The following is a 21291-nucleotide window of genomic DNA, read 5'->3' as shown; positions in this document are numbered from 1 at the left end:
CACAGTGCATTAAATAGAGTTCCCTGTGCTATACAATAGGTGCTCATCAGTTATCTATTTTATACACAGTATCGATAGTGTATGTGCTAATCTCAGTCTCCCAGTTCCTCCAACCCTACCCCTTTCCCCCTTTGTATCCATACATTTGTTCTCTAGTCTAGGTCTCTATTCCTTAAGTCACAGTAACTTGTCACATATTTTCAGTTCTCTGTTTATAAGCAGAATGGATTCAACCATTTGCACAGAGTTAACAACTGCCCTCATGTGGGAGCATGTACAAGACAGACTGAGGTCCAACCAGAGTCCAGTGTGAGTTTTCCTGCTCAGGCAACTCTCCTCTAAGGGTCCTCGGAATCCTCTCCATTCAGTCAGCAGAAGAAAAATGGAGCATTGAAGGCATGAGGGGTGTTGGGTTGAAAGAGGCTTACATCACGTCTACCCAATGGCAAGCCACTCCAGTACTCTTGCCTGGAGAGTCCCATGGATGGAGGAGCCTGGTAGGCTGCAGTCCATGGGATCGCTATGAGTCTGACGTGACTGAGCGACTTCACTTTCACTTTTCACTTTCACACATTGGAGAAGGAAATGGCAGCCCACTCCAGTGTTCTTGCCTGGAGAATCCCAGGGACAAGGGAGCCTGGTGGGCTGCTGTCTATGGGGTCGCACAGAGTCGGACACGACTGAAGTGACTTAGCAGCAGCAACCCACATTCTGCTGGTCAGAAATCAGTCTTGTGTCCACACAGAAGCCCAAAGGGAACTGGAAAATATAGACAGCCACATGCCCAGAAAGAAGAGGAAATAGGGTCCGTGATTTGTTCCCAGTTTGCCACAGGGAATAACAAAGCACACAGATTCTGTTTGACAGCTTACCTTTTCTGCATCCATGCCATATGTTATTTAGAACAGCAGTGCATGTCACACAAGTGCTGTTATTAAACAATTCCAACAGCTGGTAAATTACTACACATTTTCCTTCATAGCAAATTGACTATTTTTCTTTATTAAAAATATCTGCCAGTCATTGGTTGACTTTACAAACATTACTCACATTTGCCTTTCTTAAGTTCTTGTTTTACTTGAAAAAGGAGTTATTGAGCTATAATGTATTAAATGTTTAATGTTATGTTAATATAACGTATTAAATCTCAAAAGGGTCGTCATTTCCCTTCCTGGTCAAGGCTGGTAGAGTTCGGAAGATGAAAGAAAAAAGCTACTTTGCCTATTTCAAGAATTTAAAAAAATTCATCTCGTAATCAAGTTTTGCCCTGAAAAGAAAGATGATGACCCGAACCTGTTTCCTCTCTCATGTTACTTTAGGGACTTAACAATAACAGTATGTATTGTCTCTTCGGAAGTTGCTAAAATAACTCCCTTTCATGAGCCCCTGAGTGAGTGGCCCACAAGGCAATTAAGTGGTGTTTTATTTAGTTAGTCTGTGACCTTTTTTTCCATTTCAAGCGCCTTTGTGTATTCCACCCCCCAACCCCAGCCCAAGAATGGTAAGCAGACTTCCTTTACCTTACTGTGGAAAAGTTGGCTCTGCCTCTAATTTTATTCTTGGCTATTGTGTGTTTTACTTTCAAGGCACCAGACCTCAGGTTTAGTCCTTTCCATATCAGAGCGCTCTTGGAATATATGGGCAGCAAAGTAAATGTGAAATAAGTTAACAAGGATTCTAGGAATTTTATTTTAAATGGGTCAAATCATGCAGTATTTAAAACTCTTGGTAATTATAAACAGGCAAAATAGAGAAAAATTGGTAAATACAAGAAAGAAAAAAGTCATTCATCTCTCCCCATATCAGTTCCGTTCTGTTCCATTCCGTCGCTCAGTCGTGTCCGACTCTTTGCAACCCCGAGGACTGTAGCCTACCCATATCAGTAACTATAGCTAAATGTATTTTGCTTTTACACTATTATCATTTCAAATCAGTATAAATAATTTTGTATAACAATATATTTTTGATATATTAATATATCATTTCCTGATATGAAATACATTCTAGAACATCTGTGTATTTTAATCACTGATACAAAATATGTCAATACAGTATTTAGAGTAAGACTTCTAACCCCTGTATTAAGTGAAGTTTAACTACTCAGCAATATATTGGGCTTATATCAGTGGAAAAATATTAAAATATTAAGGGTCAAATCACATGTCCATTGAATTAAGTAATAGTGTTTCAGAAATGGGGACCCCTTCCTGGACTCTTGTCTAACACTCGGAAATGAATTGTCCGAGGAGACACATGGGCTGACAGAGCAAAAGATTTTATTGGGAAGGGGCACCCAGGTGGAGAGCAGGAGGGTAAGGGAACCCAGGAGAACTGCTCTGCCACGGCACGAGTTTTACTGTGATCAGATTAGTTTCCAGGTTGCCTTTAGCCAATCATTCTGACTCAGAGTCCGTCCTGGTGGTGCCCGCCTTGTTCAGCCAAGATGGATGCCAGCGAGAAGGATTCTGGGAGGTGGTAGGACATGTGGTGTCTCCTTTTGACCTTTCCTGAACTCTTCTGGTTGGGGGTGGCTTATTCTGTGTTCCTTACCAGGACCTCCTGTCATAAAACAACTCATGCAGATGGTTACTGTGGTGCTGGGCCAGGGTGGGCTGTTTCAGTCAGTGTGCTTCCCCTAACAACGGTGATACTAGATAATTAAAAGATTTATTTCATCAGTGAATCTAAGTAATTTGTATAATTCAAATCTCAGAGTAAATATTTCATTCTCTGTTTTTTATTAGTATTTTTAAAGTGATTACAGGTTTTTCTATTAAATGGTAGTTTTAGGGATGTATTCATTCTATTTAAATTTAGTATTCCTTGCTGTCTCCGCTAATCAGTCCAATGCTTCTTCCCCTTGCAATGTTATTTGGCAATGGGACTATGATAAATGAAGATTGAACTTTAAAAAATGAGAATAAAGGCCACAGCTCTGTCAAAAACAAACAAAGCAGGAAACATTACAATATTACAGGTTGGCAAACTTTCCATAAACGGCAATAAATATTTTAATCTCTGTTGGACCGTTGGTCCTTGTCATTCCGACTCATCTCTGCTGTTGTAGTTGGAAAATGTAAAAAATGTGCAAAGGAATGACCGTCAATGTGTTCCAATAAAACTTTAGTTTAGGACACTGAAATTTGAATATCATGTAATAAATTACAAAATATTGCTCTCCTTTTGAATTTTTAGCCATTTAAAAAAATAAAGAATATCCTTAGCTATTGGACCATAGAATAATAGGCCACATTCCAGACTTGGTCCATGGTCAGGAGTTTGCTGACCTCTGTTTTACAAAAGCACGTTTCCTTATCATTCACTTATTCTTTCAACAGACTTCATTGTGAACCTATTTCATATCTGTCAATGAAGAGTCCAAGGGTCTATAAAAATGAGTAAAACTGAATCCCTGCCCTCCACGAGCTCAGTCTAGTTGGGTAGATCGATACTTACAATGTGCTGTGCCGGAGGCTAGGATGGGTGTGTGAAGAAGCCACATCTGAGCAAATCACATAAATAGATGTTTATAAAATGAATGCCTGGAAATCAACGAAAAAAAGAGTGTCTGCATTAATAAAATACAACTTTTCTTGCCACAAAGCTATAAATAAAAGAATACGCATAAGGAAGGGGCAGTCCTTGAAACCCTAGCTCCTGTCCCCTGGTCAACTGGATCTAATTATCCAAACTACCAACTTGCTGGTTCTGTGCTAGGTAGAGTCACACACAACATGCCCTTTAAAGTACTCTGTAACCAGCGAAGTGCAAGACGGGATATTTAACAAGACATCCCGAAAATCTCAGTGTGTCAATATCTTTTCTGCTGCAAGTAACTGAAATCCCCAAGTCTAACAATAAGGAAATGCATTTTCTCAGAGCTGCAAAGCCCGCTGGAGGTAAAGAAGGCCCCAGGCACAATGTAATTAGTTCAGTGTCGTCAAACTCCCAGGTTGTTTTTTTTTTTTTCCTCTCATATCCCCACTCTATTTGCAATAACATTTGTAAGCACTGTATTTTGCCAGTAGCATTCCTTGTTCACATCCAGAGAGAGAGAAAACCTCTCTCTCAGTCGTGGAATTTAAATTCTTTTCAGTCTGTTGGAGCCAATTTAGGACATATGATTGCCCGTGGACCTGTTGCTAGGGGAGTGCTGTGCATGGATTGGCTTAGATTAACTATCTGATGCAAAATCATTGTTGAGGAATTAACCATAATACTGTCCTCACTTGAGAAGAACAAGAGGGAAACATGGAGAAGGAAATGTAGCTAATTTGATTTTTTTTTGGGGGGGTCCATTTGTCCATAATCAATCAGCCTGGGCTTTTTCTAGATTCATGGTTTTCAAATCTGAGTACAGAAATTTTCAAAGTGTGGTCCAGGCAACCTGCTGTTCCTGAGACTCCTTCAGGGAATTCTAGCAGTCGAAACCATTCTCATCATAATACTAAGATCTCATTTGCAAGTGTATGGTGGCATTTTCCAGAGATTGAAGGCCAAACAGTGATGCCATTGCTCTGTCAGGTAATTGGATATGAGTTTGTATATTCTTGTATTTAAAAACCTCTCATCCTTCGTTTCTAATACAATAAACATCAATAGCTGTAATGCGCATAAACACAATCTCTGGTATCCTCAAAATTTAAGAATATAAAGAAGTCCTGAGACCCAAAAGTTTGAGAACTGCTGAGTTCTAAGATCAATTTTAGAAACATTTTGTACAGAAATGGAATAAAAAATAGAGTATGCCCTAGATCACACATTTGAGTATTGTTTTGTGAATTTTCTTTTGACTATGTGTATGTATTTAAATATATTAAATATACACATATACATGTATTTAATCAAAAGAAAAAAATTCACCAAACAATACTTGTGTGTGTGTGTGTGTGTGTGTGTGTGTGTGTGTGTGTGTGTTTACAATATAAACAAAATGTTCTAATGTGGACTCCTGGGTTATTTGAAGTCCTGACACCAAAAAGCGAAGTTCCAAAAGATACATCACTTAAGGTCTGATTTCTCAGTTCTCATGTCTTATCTGAATACCTACCTACTCCCTCAGTGATTAAACCCAGGCAGCCACAATGATCTTAAAGTTCTCTCCTAGCATTGTAGGTTCAGTTCAGTCGCTCAGTCGTGTCTGACTCCTTGCAACCCCATGAACCGCAGCACGCCAGGCCTCCCTGTCCATCACCAACTCCCCGGGTCCACCCAAACCCATATCCGTTAAGTCGGTGATGCCATCCAACCATCTCATCCTCTGTCGTCCCCTTCTCCTCCTGCCCTCAGTCTTTCCCAGCATCAGGGTCTTTTCAAATGAGTCAGCTCTTCGCATCAGGTGGTCAAAGTATTGGAGCTTCAGCTTCAGCATCAGTTCTTCCAATGAATATTCAAGACTGATTTCCTCTAGGATGGACTGGTTGGATCTCTTTGCAGTCCAAGGGACTCTCAAGAGTCTTCTCCAACACCACAGTTCAAAAGCATAAATTCTTCGGTGCTCAGCTTTCTTCACAGTCCAACTCTCACATGCATACATGACCACTGGAAAATCCATAGCCTTGACTGGACGGACCTTTGTTGGCAAAGTAATGTCTCTGCTTTTTAATATGCTATCTAGGTTGGTCATAACTTTCCTTCCAAGGAGTAAGCGTCTTTTAATTTCATGGCTGCAATCAGCATCCGCAGTGATTTTGGAGCCCCCAAAAATAATGTCTGACACTGTTTCCACTGTTTTCCCATCTATTTGCCATGAAGTGATGGGACCAGATGCCATAATCTTTGTTTTCCGACTGTTGAGATTTAAGCCAACTTTTTCACCCTCCTCTTTCACTTTCTTCGGAATTCACAGCAAAATCAGATTAGAATAGAACACATACTCTGAATGAATTGGGTTGGCCAAAAAGTTCTTCTGGGTTTTTCCATATGAAAATTGGAAGGAAGTTTGTGGCCAACCCTATATCATAAGCAGTACACAATCATGGCAGCAGCCCATGATTTTGATTTATCACGCAAATCTTTTCCTGAAGGCCTTTCTATAATAGACATTAATAAATAGGGAAAGCAAAAAGGTCCTGATTGCAAGCCATAGAAACCAAACTCCAACAAGCTCATGCTCAAATAAAAATATTAGACCAGTTATTGGGGCATCAGTCTTCATTCCAATCCCAAAGAAAGGGAATGCCAAAGAATGCTCAAACTACCGCACAATTGCACTCATCTCACACGCTAGTAAAGTCATGCTCAAAATTCTCCAAGCTAGGCTTAAGCAATATGTGAATCGTGAACTTCCAGATGTTCAAGCAGGTTTTAGAAAAGGCAGAGGCACCAGAAATCAAATTGCCAACATCCGCTGGATCATGGAGAAAGCAAGAGAGTTCCAGAAAAACATCTATTTCTGCTTCATTGACTATGCCAAAGCCTTTGACTGTGTGGATCACAATAAACTGTGGAAAATTCTTAAAGAGATGGGAATACCAGACCACCTGACCTGCCTGTTGAGAAACCTGTATGCAGGTCAGGAAGCAACAGTTAGAACTGGACATGGAACAACAGACTGGTTCCAAATAGGAAAAGGAGTACGGCAAGGTTGTATATTGTCACCCTGCTTATTTAACTTATATGCAGAGTACATCATGAGGAACGCTGGGCTGGAAGAAGCACAAGCTGGAATCAAGATTGCTGGGAGAAATATCAATAACCTCAGATATTCAGATGACACCACCCTTATGGCAGAAAGTGAAGAGGAACTCAAAGGCCTCTTGATGAAAGTGAAAGAGGAGAGTGAGAAGTTTGGCTTGAAGCTCAACATTCAGAAAACGAAGATCATGGCATCTGGTCCCATCACTTCATGGGAAATAGATGGGGAAACAGTGGAAACAGTTTCAGACTTTATTTTTTTGGGCTCCAAAATCACTGCAGATGCTGATTGAAGCCATGAAATTAAAAGACGCTTACTCCTTTGAAGGAAAGTTATGACCAGCCTAGATAGCATATTAAAAAGCAGAGACATTACTTTGCCAACCAAGGTCCGTCTAGTCAAGGCTATGGTTTTTCCCGTGGTCATGTATGGATGTGAGAGTTGGACTGTGAAGAAAGCTGATCGCCAAAGAATTGGTGCTTTTTAACTGTGGTGTTGGAGAAGACTCTTGAGAGTCCCTTGGACTGCAAGGAAATCCAACCAGTCCATTCTAAAGGAGATCAATCCTGGGTGTTCATTGGAAGGACTGATGCTGAAGTTGAAACTCCAATACTTTGGCCACCTCATGTGACGAGTTGACTCACTGGAAAAGAGTCTGATGCTAGGAGGGATTGGGGGTAGGAGGAGAAGGGGACGACAGAGAATGAGATGGCTGGATGGCATCACCGACTCTGTGGACATGAGTTTGAGTGAACTCCAGGAGTTGGTGATGGACAGGGAGGCCTGGCATGCTGTGGTTCATGGGGTCGCGGAGAGTCGGACATGACTGAGCGACTGAACTGAACTGAACTGACAGAACCATAGGAAGACCCTAGCTGCCACTGGAACACAGAGAAAACTAGAAGGACTCAAAGACTGTCAGCACTTTGACTCTGCTTTTCTCTGAGGGCTAGATTCATTGCTTCCTCCCATGGAGCAGCCTCTCTGACATGGCAGTGATCTGAGGACGCCTGCCTTTCCCCCACAATGGAGAAAATACTCCCCTCTTGCCATCATCAGTTGAAAACTCCTTGGGAAGCACAGAGATAGGACGGGTTTAGATTTTAGATCACTTACCTTTGGATGAATACACGAGGGCCTCAGGGCACCAATGTGAGGGGCAGGGACTCAATCCCTAGAAAGGGGAACATTCCCAGTGAATGGGGAAATTAATCTGAGTTGACATGTCCCCCAAATTGATGTCAACAAAAACAAGTTCAGGGACTTCCCTAGTGGTTCAGTAACTAAGACTCTGTGCTCCCAGTGCAGGGGACGCAGGTTCGATCCTTGATCAGGGAACTAGGCCTCACATGCTGCAACTAAGACCCAGTGCAGGCAAATAAATAAATATTTAAATAATAATAATAAAATTCAAGCTACACAGAGTAACCCCATTCAGGTCCAAAGAAAAATGAGTGTGGGAGAGCTTCTAGCACAGGGACGGAAAGGTGACACCAGATACGAGGTCAAGGATATCCAACCCTTGACCAGCTCTTGCGGCCACTACGGAGCCTACTCTTGTCCCAAGTGTGCTGACTGCCAGTTACTCTGGTCCCAGGACACAACTCTAGGCCTCCTAACTTTTGCATGCTGTGCCTCGAAAAAATGTCTTTGCCAGTCAAGAGGTTAAATATTTCTCAAAAGCTAACAGTGTTTGTCAGAAGGACTGAGCCCTCCTAAGAGCTCAGGAAGTACCTCTCCATCTGCTATCTTCCACCTCACTGAGGCTCCAGCAGCCCTGCCTGCTTCAGAAGGACCTCATGGGAGTTGGTCAGGGGGGCAGAACTCGGGCTGCTGCCTCTCATTGTTCATCATCTTCACTGTACAGCATCTTGGTGCAGGTAGAGACACAAATGCACAATGATGAAACCCGGCAGGATCTGAGCAAGGATCTCCGACTGAGTGTTTTGGACTCTTTTTTTTTTTTTTTTTTTAATAAAAGCAGCCTCCAAGCTGTTAAACACCAACAATGTGTGATGAAGTTGCTGTAGCAGAGTTTTGGAACTAAGACTGGGAACGTAGCAGCAGGGCACCCAAAAGCAGTCAGCACGTCTGAGCCAGGGACAGCTCAGCAAGAAAGCAGCCGAGGCACAGCATGCGAAAGTCAGGAGGCCTAGAGTTGTGTCCTGGGACCAATTAGAGTAACTGGCGGTCAGCACACTTGGGACAAGAGTAGGCTCTGTAGTGGCCGCAAGAGCTGGTCAAGGGTTGGATATCCTTGACCTCATATCTGGTGTCCCCTTTCCGTCCCTGTGCTAGAAGCTCTCCCACATTTTTCCCATTCGGTCTCTGATACCCTTGGTAAAAGAGATGATGAGACTCTATCCTGCTAGAGGAATTGTGAAGCTTACAGGGATGGTGTGCTTGCATTTGGGAGGCTTCTAGGAAGTGTGTGCTTACATACAACTCCACCAGTTTGGGGGTTCCCTGGTGGCTCAGATGGTAAAGATATCTGCTTGCATTGCAAGAGATCTGAGTTCAATCCCTGGGTCAGGAATATCCCCTGGAGAAGGGAATGGCTACTCACTCCAGTATTCTTACCTGGAAAATAAAATGGACAGAGGAGCCTAGTGGGCCCCAGTCCATGGGGTCACAAAGAGTCGGACACGAATGAGCCACTAACACTCTGCATCTCTCCACCAATTCAGGGTCCAGCATAAAATGTGTGGGACAGCTGATTCAGGAGTGAGAGGTTTCCAAAATCATGGCAATGTCAGGTGGTATGGGGGTGGGTGGCCAGTCCAACTGATCCAGTGCCAAGGGCGGGAGTGATCACTGCCAGGAGTGTGTGCTTCCAAAGTCAGGTATCTGAAGTCAGGGAGTTGGCAGGAAGCGCTGAGTCGGGTGCACAGGCTTTGAGGGGAGCCCACGTGCTGCCTTTTTCCTTGTGTGAACTTTTTTTTCTTAATATATATATATTATTAAAGTATAGTTGCCTTGCAATGTTTCAGGTGCACAGCAAGGTGATCCAGTTATACATATAAACATACATTATTTTTGAAATTATTTTTCATTATAAGTTATTACAAGATATTGACTATAGTTCCCTGTGCCTGAATGAGCTTGGGAAGGGCAAGGTCAGAGTCATCAGGGGGAGGTGGGAGAGGGACACACTAGTTTGTTGTGTCCTCAATTGTGCCAGGAAGTCTTCAATTTGAGGACTGTTTCCCAGAAATGAAAACTTTTGATTTTACATTTCATTTTTATTAGTAAAATTTTCAAACATACTGACATGTAGGGAAAATTGTATGATGAACACCTGCAGATCCATTCCTTATGTGTAACAGTTACATTCTATCACATTTGTTTCATCTGATTTTCTGTTAAAGTACTTTAAAGGAAATTCTGGACATTAGGATGTTTATTCCGTAAGTACCTCGGTGTGGTGCTGTGAGTGCTCAGTTGTGTCTGACTCTTAGTGACCCCATGAACTGTAGCCGCCAGGCTCCTCTGTCCATGGGATTCTCCAGTATTCTACTGGAATGGGGTGCCACTCCTTTTTCCAGAGGAATCTTCCCAACCCAGGGATTGACCCCACATCTATCTCCTGCACTGGCTTTACCACTGAGCCACCTGGGAAGCCCCAAATACTTCATTACATATATATAAACCTAAGAGATTTTTTTTCCTTCTTAACACCAATCCTATTATTCTGGCTAACAAAATTCATAATTTCTTACCCAGTATCCATGAAAATATCCACTAAATATTTAAATGTCCCCTTGTTCCCCTACTATCTCTTACTCCTTTGTTGAAGCCCGGATAGAAGAGAACAATTCTAGAACACATGTCAGTGAGACAGGAGGAAGGAGGCCACCATCCCAGGCCCTGAGTATTCTAGACCTCTAGCAAAGGGAGCAGTTGCCATAGACCAATGGTCCAAAACAGTAGGATTTTTCATCAGAGGTTCAGAAGGCTGACATTTTTTTCAGAGATCTCAGGAGTGAGGCCAGAAGCCTGAGAAGTGGGCCTCGGCCATCTCTGGGTACAAAACTGAGAAAAAGAGAGCTTTTAAAAAAATTTCTTAAGGTAAGCTAAACTGCTGTAACAAACAGACCGCCAAACGAGAATGGCTCAGAGTCAAGGTGTTTACTTTGTACCCATATACCAGGCAAGTCGTGTTCTGGCCCAAGGGTGGCTCTGCTCTACGTGATCACTCAGGAGCCAGCTCTCCCATCTATGACTTTGCAAATAGCCACGATCATCTCCAGCTCAGTGAGGGTGAATCAGGGGGAGGAAATAACTGAGAACCAAGCCAGATCTGGTTGTGGTATAGAACTTCCCATACGACTTTCAAAGATGTTAGGAAACAAAATTTAACGTTGGACTCAGAAGAAAGAGAAAACCGTGGTGAAGCACTAGCAGATGCTGCCACAGCGCAAGAGTCCCATCTCCTTGATTTAAGAGGCAGCTTGTTGCCAGGGAACTGGCAGGATCTCATGCAGGGTCTGTCAGTCATAAAGATCTCATGGGGCTTGAGATTGTGAAGTCAGGGAGAGGACGAGAATAGATTGCTTTTTCAGGTATCAATGAGGGAGCCCCATCTGCTACAACCTCAGACTGCAAGATCAGGGTAGCAGGTGCAAGAAAAGCTCATGAATTTCACTCCTACGGCTCAGTCCTGGGGGAGTTCCTAAAGCCCAGTGCCAGAGTCGGAACCTCTGTCCATTCAGTGTGAAACTCTCTTGTCAAGTGGATAATAATTTCCTCTTGTCAAAATACAAGGGGAAACTGAGTCATGAGCTCTGATGTGTGAGAGAACAACTTCGAACCCAAAGTTATGCACAAGAGTTGGTAGTGAGAAATTGCTTACAAATGATTGAAACAGGGCCCAGACCCTGTGGATCAGGGTTTCCAACAGGAGGCTGTGGATGGCTCCTGAAGAGGAAACTCCAGTCTCCACCATGGGCTAGGGAACACAGGAACAGGCTCAAGAGCCAGGCCCAGTGAGCTACTTCTGTGAGACTCTTAGGGTTCTGTCATAGGATCGTATTTTCTGACTGCCTTCTGTCCCTCTGCTTTCTAAGGTTCCTTGTGTTTAAGCTCACATTCATTTCCACTTAGCACTGGGCTGATAAATATCTTAATGAACTGGGGAAACTTGGCTGATGATACTGACGGTTCTGTGGGGCAGGAGCTGGGAGTGCCTGGGAAGGCAAGGTCCCTGATGCGGTATGTGTGTGCTCAATTGTGTCTGACTCTTGTGATCCCATGGAATCCTCTGTCCATAGGATTTTCTAGGCAAGAATATTGGAGTGGGTTGCCATTTCTTCCTCCAGTGGATCTTCCCAACCCAGGGATTAAACACGTATCTCTGGTATCTCCTACATTAGCAAGCAGATTCTTTATCAGGAATTAATTCTTTATCAGGAAGGGCCATGTGTCTAGGGAATTAGACACATGGCCCTTCAGTGTACAGATGGCAAGGGCAGAGATGGCCATTGTGGTCTGGTCAGGTCACATATGGAAGTTGCACAGGGCTCGACAGATATTTATTTATTTATTTTTGAATGAAAGAGTCTTTAAATTCTATAGTAGGAATCCAACCATTTTGAGTCCTGAGCCTGGAGGCTGAAGGAGATTCTGAGACCATTGAGGTCAGTGACTCAAAGGATGCCCATTACTATCATCTGAGAAGAAATCTCATGAATGGAGCTCCATCCTGAGAGACCACACAAAGAATATTGTGTTGGGCCCACCTGGACATGGCTGGCATCCATAGCACTGCCCATTGTCACATCTGGTGGCTGCTCTTTCTCCCCTTCGATAGATTTCCTACTTGCCCTTCCCTCTATGTGACTTCATAGAAGTGGGCAGATCTGGTTCTTTTCCAGGAGCATATCTGAGCAAGAGAGATCTGAGAGGGGTCCACGGAAAGGGTGGGGGTCTTTGGAAGATGAATGAACATCCAACCATCCATCCGAGAGGCGTTCCCAACTTTGCATCCTAGGGAAACACTTGTGTGGTCACTGGTTAAGGAGTCAGAGTTTTTTTTGTTTTTTATTTTTAAAGATTTTCTGATGTGGACCATTTGTAAAGTCTTCATTGAATTTGTTACTTCTGTGCTGCTTCTGTTTCATGTTTTAGTTTTCTGGTCAAGAGGTATGTGGGATCATAGCTCCCTGACCAGGGATCGAACCCTCACCCCCTGCATTGGAAGGCGAAGTCTTAACCACTGGACCACCAGGGAAGTCCCAATGAGTCAGAGTTTTAAACAAGCTGAAAGTTAAAGTGTTAATCACTCAGTCGTTTCTGACTCTGTGAGACCCAGAGGACTGTAGCCCACCAGGTTCCTCTCTCCATGAAATTCTCCAGGCAAAAATACTGGAGTGGGTTGCCATTTCCTCCTCCAGGGGAATCTTCCCAACCCAGGGATCAAACCCGTGTCTCCTGCATTGCAGGCAGATTCTTTATCACTGAGCCACCAGGGAAGTGAGATGGCAGGGTGTCTACGTGCATATGGGAGAGCTGAGCCCATTGTGGAGGTTGGGCTTAGGACTCTGAAGGCTGTGAGGGAGGAGAGAGAACTGCATGGTGAACACATTGGGCAGGGTGCCCCCACATCAGCCAGTTACCTCTTCGTGGAGTGAAGCAGAGAGCACCTCACAGACCGGGTCCTGCATATCCCATGTTCTTGGATATTTTCGAGGGTGGCCATGATAAGATTTGGGCACCCATTTGTCACGGATAGCCTAGCCATACCACTCACACCACTGCATAGATGGCCAGGGATTCTCTTGTGGTCATCAAAAGTCCAGGAAGGCACCATAGAAAATTAAAATGTCCCAACATTCTAAAGGAGGGGGCAATGGGTGTCTTCCAGTGAAGCTACACACTGAGCATTTCACTCACCTGGCACGAAGTTTTCGATCTGCTCTTTTCCTTTATGTAGCAAGCATCCAGGCTCACAGAGATCTAAGAACCCAGAGAGCCACCTACCTAATATGCTCAGACTCTAAGTATATGTAGGAAACCAACAGCTGCTTGGAGCTGGGGGGTGTTGTGGGGTCAGGGTGGACTGACCCCACAGACAGAAGACCACAGTTGGTTGTAGAACAATGAGCCCTTCCACTATCCGAATGTCTCTGAGAAATGGCTCTTTGGTTAAGAGTGGACCCAAGTTTATTTCAGGTTTGTTTTTTTTTTAAGATTACAGAGTCTTTACTTAACTTCTTTTTATTTATTTTTGGTTGCGCTGGGTCTTTGGTTCTGTGCACAGGCTTTCTCTAGTTGCAGCAAGCAGGGCTACTCTCTAGTTTTGGTGCTCAGGCTTCTCACTGCGGTGGCTTCTCTTGTTGCAGCGCATGGGCTCTAGGGTGCCTGGGTTTCAGTGGTTGTGGCACATGGGCTCAGCAGTTGAGGTTTCTGGGCTCTAGAAGGGGGACTCAGTAGTTGTGGCGCACTGGCTGAGTTGCTCCGAGGCATGTGGGATCTTCCCAGACCAGGGATCAACCCGTGTCCGCTACACTGGCAGGCAGATTCTTATCCACTGTACCACCAGGGAAGTCCTTATTCCTGGTTCTTGAGAGCAGGAGGGGAAAGGAAAGTCAGCCCCATATTGGCAGAGGTTTTGGCCACAGACCCACAGTCATTCACAAGGGTTGAGAAGAGCCCGAGTCAGAGCTCTTTGGGAGGCAGCAACAACACAAGGCCGGAAACCATCCCTTGAGGAATTTTTTTACGAACACTTGCCCTTTGGGTGATGGTGACCATGATTGGAACTAGGGAGGCCCATGTGAAAGTGGTTGGGCCTTGGAGGGATCCAGCTCAGTAATAAGAGCCTGAGGAAAGGCCAGCCACTGGAGGGATGAGAGGCGACACTATTGTCACGGGCAATTGTTGTTGCTGCTGTTCATTCGCTCAGTTGTGTTCAACTCTTTGCCACCCCATGGACTGCAGCACGCCAGGCTTCCCTGTCCTTCACCATCTCCCGGAGCTTGCTCAAACTCATGTCCATGGAGTCAGTGATGCCATCCAACCATCTCATCCTCTGTCGTCCCCTTCTCCTCCTGCCCTCAATCTTTCCCAGCATCAGGGTCTTCTCTAATGAGTCAGTTCTTCACATCAATGGTGGCCAAAGTATTGGAGCTTCAGCTTCAGCATCAGTCCTTCCAATGACTATTCAGGGTTGATTTCCTTTAGGATTGACTGGTTTGATCATCTTGCAGTCCAAGGGACTCTCAAGAGTCTTCTCACAGGTAGAAAGTCTCTCAATTGATGACATAGCACAGAGGATAGAGTCTCTGTTGGGAATGACGACTCAGTGAAAACTGGGCTCCCCTCCACTTTTTTCCAATTTCTTCTATTTTTTAATTTATTTTCAAAAAAGGTGGTCATAGATGCCTCATCACTTTCACTTTACAAATCACTTGTTCCTATTTCCAACATTATTTATATGTGTGATATTTTTATCTTAGTCTATTTTGCTTGATGTCCTCAATTTTAATCTTTATTTCATTTTAACTGATATTTTTAATTGAAGTATAGTTTATTTTCGTATGTGCTAAGTCACTTCCATCATGTCCGATTCTTTGTGACCCTATGGACTGTAACCTGCCTGGCTCCTCTGTCCATGGGATTCTCCATGCAAGAATACTGGAGTGGATTGCCATTCCCTTCTCCAGGGATATCTTCCCAAACCAGGGATCAAACCTGCATCTCTTCTGTCTCCTGTATTGGCAGGTGGGCTCTTTACCACTAGAGCCACCTGGGAAGATATAGTTGATTACCATGTTGTGTTAATTTCTGCTGTGCAGTAAAGTGATTCAGTTATATGTATACATACATATTCTTTTTTTCATATCCTTTTCCATGATGGTTTATCACAGGATATTGAATATAGTTTCCTGTGCTACACAGTAGGACCTTGTTGTTGATCTGTCCTCCACTTTCAAAGAGAGGAAAAGAGACAGTGAAAAATGTATTTCTGTTATTACTGTTTTCAGGCTTGTCCAAGGTAAAATACACATGGTCCCATCAATCTGTACAGAGGCAGGAAAACAGTCAAATTCATCTGAGTCTACTGTTGCTTTCTGTGAATCTAAGATGAAAGGTGTGTAGTCTCTGATCAAAGGCAAAAGACTTGAGTGAGTTGCCTGAAAACTGTCAAGGTGCCAACACATAACAGGGGGAGCTGTCTGACCCTCAGTGTTTAAAAAAGATGAAGAATGCGGTAGATGTGGGCCATGGCAGAGCCCAAGTGGAAGATGTACCCAGAGGGAGATAGGCAGTTTGGAGCTGGACTGGCTTGAGTGCGGGAAGTCAAGAACTTGCAGAAAGGCTTAGCAGGGATGCCTGAAAGTGCTGAGAAGGAGCCTGGTCCTAGTCCTTCTGGAATGCAGGGAACACATAGACATACATAGGAATTCATGTCCAGTCCACCCTCAGCAGCTGCTGCTTCTTGGCCTGAGAAACAGACCTCAGGGAGGCTGGGTCCATGCACTGGCACAAGAATGAGGGAACTTCGAGTCTCTTGGCCAAGGTCTCAGAATGCCTGTGTCCTTCAGGATTCTCGCCCAGGTTTTCCACCTCATTTAATGTTAAAGTTATACAGGAAGGCTCTCCTTCTAAACTGGGGTGTTCTGGGGACAAGCTCTTTGATTCACTGGAAGCCAGTTGCTATGGTTCTGAATAGATATGTCCCCACAAAGTTCATATGTTGAAATTCTAATCTCCAAGGTGATGATGGTATTTGGAGGTGGAACCTTTGGGAGGTGATCTGGCCAGAAGAACCCTCATACGCAGGTGGGTTCGGGTTTGAAAATAATGGCTACGTGCTGAGGCGCAGCCTACGGCTGGAATACTTAAAGACTGACTCTCCCGAGAACCCCACCTTAGTTCTGTGGGCCAGACGGGCCCTTGTGGAATTCCAGTCGAACCCAGAAGAAATGAGTGAGCCCAGTCATCAGTCAGAGACAAGCCCGGGATCACCCAGTCTACAGGAGGGGCCAGGCTTGGGGTTCCCTCGAAAGCAGCCGGAACCGGACTCAGGTTCCCCCCAGGGTCTGCGAGATCCAGGCCTGGAGTCGCCCCAAAACCAGCAGAAGTCGAGTCCTGAATTCCACCGACTTCAGTCAGAGCCAAGCGAGGAGTCACCCAAGTTCTCCCAGGACCAAGGCGAAGCAGACTCAGAACTGCGCAAGAGTAAGGAGGAGCCGACCCTGGGGTCCCCCGATATCAGCTGCAGCCGGACTCAGGATCGCTAGAGTCTTACCCAGGTCAGCATCTCTGGGTCCCGCGCCCTCGAAGCCACTACAGAAGCTGACACCCCAGTCGCCCGGCTCCCCACGGGATCAGCATGAGCAGAGCAAGCTAGCTGCAGCCGGGCGGCCGGCGAGAGAAGGCCCCGTGCCAAAGACGCGAAAAGGGTCTTTGGCCCAGGCCCCTGCGTCCAAGGAGCCGGAGGAGGAGGAGGTTCCTATGATCCCCAAGGAGAAGCGCAAGTCTGGGCGGGTGTGGAAGTACCGCCCAAAGAAGAGGTTCTCCCAGATGGTTCAGGACAAGCCCCTGTGCACATGCCGGCAGCGTTAGATGAAAGACCGGCAGGAGAGGAAGCTGGCCCAGGGCTTCAGCCGGCGCCTGGAGCGGGAGAAGGAGCGTCGCCGCAGGGAGAACTCGCAGGAGAAACGCCGTCTGGAGGAGGAGCGGGAGGCAGAGAGCGTCCAAGTCATCCGAAAGCCTGCCAAGCTCAAGCGGGCAAAGCAGCAGCTGCGATCCATCGAGAAGCCGGACACTCTTACCTAGCTGCAGAAGCCACCGCCTCAGCCAAGGTCTGAGCTCTGGACGGCCGAGGCCTTCTGCGGCCAGCCACCGGGTCCACACTGCAGCTCCCGGGCCACTGGCCACACACCTCTGCTCTCCGGCTCCATGGCTCCCAGACGGGCCACCACTCCAGTCGGGGCTCCGAGCCTTCAAGGGCTGGCAGGCAGGTCTCTGTGGAGCAGGGGGAGCCTGGAACCTCTCAGAGACTGGAGGCGGGAAGAGGCTCAGCCTCCTCTTCCGCCCTCCCATGCCTGCTCCTTTCCAAGTGCCTTCAAACCAAGAAGAGTAATTTCTGGTTCCTCAGGGAACTGATGACTGGAGGGGTGACTCCCCAGAATGTGTATGCTCTGTCAAAGGGTCCTGGGTCCAACCCATGCCAGGAGGCCAGAGTCAGGTGTCAAGATCCCCCCACCCCACCTTCCCAAAGACTGCTTAGGGTCCATTTGTGCCCCACTGACCCTGTCACCCAGCAAACTGAATCCGGCTCCACCACACTTTCTAACACTTAAGGTTAAAATGGGGAGGCTGCAAGGAGCAGGGTCTCTCCAGCTCCCCCTTTCCTGTCCCAGACTCTGAAGAAGCCACCCCCCACCCCCACCTCCCACCACCTGAGTTCTGATTAACTCATTGCATCCAGGCTCCAGCAGAAATCTGTGTGGAACACCTACTGTGTACAGACACAATTCTAGGTATCAGGGAATACAGACAAAAGTTACTGCCTTCAAGGAGCTTTCATTCTGCTGGAGAAAACATAATAAACAATAAAGTGTGAAAAAAAAAAAAAGAGCCCTCACGAATGGGATTCAGTTCAGTTCAGTCGCTCAGTCGTGTCCGACTCTCCGCGACCCCATGAATCACAGCACGCCAGGCCTCCCTGTCCATCACCAACTCCCGGAGTTCACTCAAACTCATGTCCACAGAGTCGGTGATGCCATCCAGCCATCTCATTCTCCGTCGTCCCCTTCTCCTCCCGCCCCCAACCTTTCCCAGCATCAGAGTCTTTTCCAGTGAATCAACTCGTCGCATGAGGTTGCCAAAGTATTGGAGTTTCAGCTTTAGCATCAGTCCCTCCAATGAACACCCAGGATTGATCTCCTTTAGAATGGACTGGTTGGATCTCCTTGCAGTATAAGGGACTCTCAAGAGTCTTCTCCAACACCACAGTTCAAAAGCATCGATTCTTCGGCGATCAGCTTTCTTCACAGTCCAACTCTCATATCCATACATGACCACGGGAAAAACCATTGCCTTGACTAGACGGACCTTGGTTGGCAAAGTAATGTCTCTGCTTTTTAATATACTATCAAGGTTGGTCATAACTTTCCTTCCAAGGAGCAAGCGTCTTTTAATTTCATGGCTTCAATCAGCATCTGCAGTGATTTTGGAGCCCAAAAAAATAAAGTCTGACACTGTTTCCACTGTTTTCCCATCTATTTGCCATGAAGTGATGGGACCAGATGCCATGATCTTTGTTTTCGGAATGTTGAGCTTCAAGCCAACCTTTTCACTCTTCTCTTTCACTTTCATCAAGAGGCTTTTGAGTTCCTCTTCACTTTCTGCCATAAGGGTAGTGTCATCTGCATATCTGAGGTTATTGATATTTCTCCCAGTAATCTTGATTCCAGCTTGTGCTTCTTCCAGCCCAGCATTCCTCATGATGTACTCTGCATATAAGTTAAATAAGCAAGGTGACAATATACAACCTTGACGTACACCTTTTCCTATTTGGAACCAGTCTGTTGTTCCATGTCCAGTTCTGACTGTTGCTTCCTGACCTGCATACAGGTTTCTCAAGAGGCAGGTTAGGTGGTCTGGGATTCCCATCTCTTTCAGAATGTTCCACAGTTTATTGTGATTGACAGAGTCAAAGGCTTTGGCATAGTCAATGAAGCAGAAATAGATGTTTTTCTGAAACTCTCTTGCTTTCTCCATGATCCAGCGGATGTTGGCAATTTGATCTCTGGTTCCTCTGCCTTTTCTAAAACCTGCTTGAACATCTGGGAGTTCATGGTTTACATACTGCTGAAGCCTGGCTGGGAGAATTTTGATCATGACTTTACTAGCGTGTGAGATGAGTGCAATTGTGAGGTAGTTTGAGCATTCTTTGGCATTGCCTTTCTTTGGGATTGGAATGAAGACTGACCTCTTCCAGTCCTGTGGCCACTGCTGAGTTTTCCAAATCTGCTGGCATATTGAGTGCAGCACTTTCACAGCATCACCTTTCAAGACTTGAAATAGCTCAACTGGAATTCCATCACCACCACTAGCTTTGTTTGTAGTGATGCTTTCTAAGGCCCACTTGACTTCACATTCCAAGATGTCTGGCTCTAGGTCAGTGATCATGTTATCGTGACTATCTTGGTCATGAAGATCTTTTTTGTACAGTTCTTCTGTGTATTCCTGCCACCTCTTCTTAATATCTTCTGCTTCTGTTAGGTCCATACCGTTTCTGTCCTTTATCGAGCCCATCTTTGCATGAAATGTTCCCTTGGAATCTCTAATTTTCTTGAAGAGGTCTCTTGTTTTTCCTCTTCTGTTGTTTTCCTCTATTTCTTTGCATTGATCACTGAGGAAGTCTTTCTTATCTCTCCTTGCTATTCTTTGGAACTCTGCATTCAGATGCTTATATCTTTCCTTTTCTCCTTTGCTTTTCACTTCTCTTCTTTTCACAGCTATTTGTAAGGCCTCCTCAGACAGCCATTTCGCTCTTTTGCATTTCTTTTCCATGGGGATGGTCTTGGTCCCTGTCTCCTGTACAATGTCATGAACCTCCGTCCAGAGTTCATCAGGCACTCTATCAATCAGATCTAGTCCCTTAAATCTATTTCTCACTTCCACTGTATAATCATAAGTGATTTGATTGAGGTCATATCTGAATGGTCTAGTGGTTTTCCCTACTTTCTTCAATTTAAGTCTGAATTTGGCAATAAGGAGTTCATGATCTGAGCCACAGTCAGCTCCCAGTCTTGTTTTCGCTAACTGTATACAGCTTCTCCATCACTGGCTGCAAAGACTATAATCAATCTGATTTCGGTGTTGACCATCTGGTGATGTCCATGTGTAGAGTCTTCTCTTGTGTTGTTGGAAGAGGGTGTTTGCTATGACCAGTGCATTCTCTTGACAAAACTCTATTAGCCTTTGCCCTGCTTCATTCCGTGCTCCAAGGCCAAATTTGCCTGTTACTCCAGGTGTTTCTTGACTTCCTACTTTTGCATTCCAGTCCCCTATAATGAAAAGGACATCTTTTTTGGGTGTTAGTTCTAAAAGGTCTTGTAGGTCTTCATACAACCGATTAACTTCGGCTTCTTCAGCATTACTGGTTGGGGCATAGGCCTGAATTACTGTAATATTGAATGGTTTGCCTTGGAAACGAACAGAAATCATTCTGTCATTTTTAAGATTGCATCCAAGTACTGCATTTCGGACTCTTTTGTTTACCATGATGGCTATTCCATTTCTTCTAAGGGATTCCTGCCCACAGTAGTAGATATAATGGTCATCCGCGTTAAATTCACCCATTCCAGTCCATTTTAGTTCACTGATACCTAGAATGTCTATGTTCACTCTTGCCATCTCCTGTTTGACCACTTCCAATTTGCCTTGATTCATGGACCTAACATTCCAGGTTCCTATGCAATATTGCTCTTTACAGCACTGGACCTTGCTTCTATCACTGGTCACGTCCACAACTGGGTATTGGTTTTGCTTTTGCTCCATCCCTTTATTCCTTCCAGAGTTATTTCTCCACTGATCTCCAGTAGCATACTGGGAACCTACCGACCTGGGGAATTCCTCATTCAGTATCCTATCATTTTGCCCTTTGTTAGTGTTCATGCGGTTCTCAAGGCAAGTAT

General features: G+C 45.1%; 1 pseudogene; it reads left to right on the top strand.

Annotated features, from left to right (window-relative positions):
* The first annotated feature begins 13734 nt into the window (after positions 1–13734).
* On the top strand, positions 13735–17749 carry LOC129563987 (coiled-coil domain-containing protein 86 pseudogene; annotated as a pseudogene).
* Positions 17750–21291: the final 3542 nt, after the last annotated feature.

Source organism: Moschus berezovskii, chromosome X (assembly GCF_049115385.1).
Source record: "Moschus berezovskii isolate FMDL1 chromosome X, NW_MosBer_1.0, whole genome shotgun sequence".
NCBI classification, from domain to species: domain Eukaryota; kingdom Metazoa; phylum Chordata; class Mammalia; order Artiodactyla; family Moschidae; genus Moschus; species Moschus berezovskii.
Note: the sequence above shows the minus strand (reverse complement) of the source record. Positions and strands in the feature narration are given on the sequence as shown.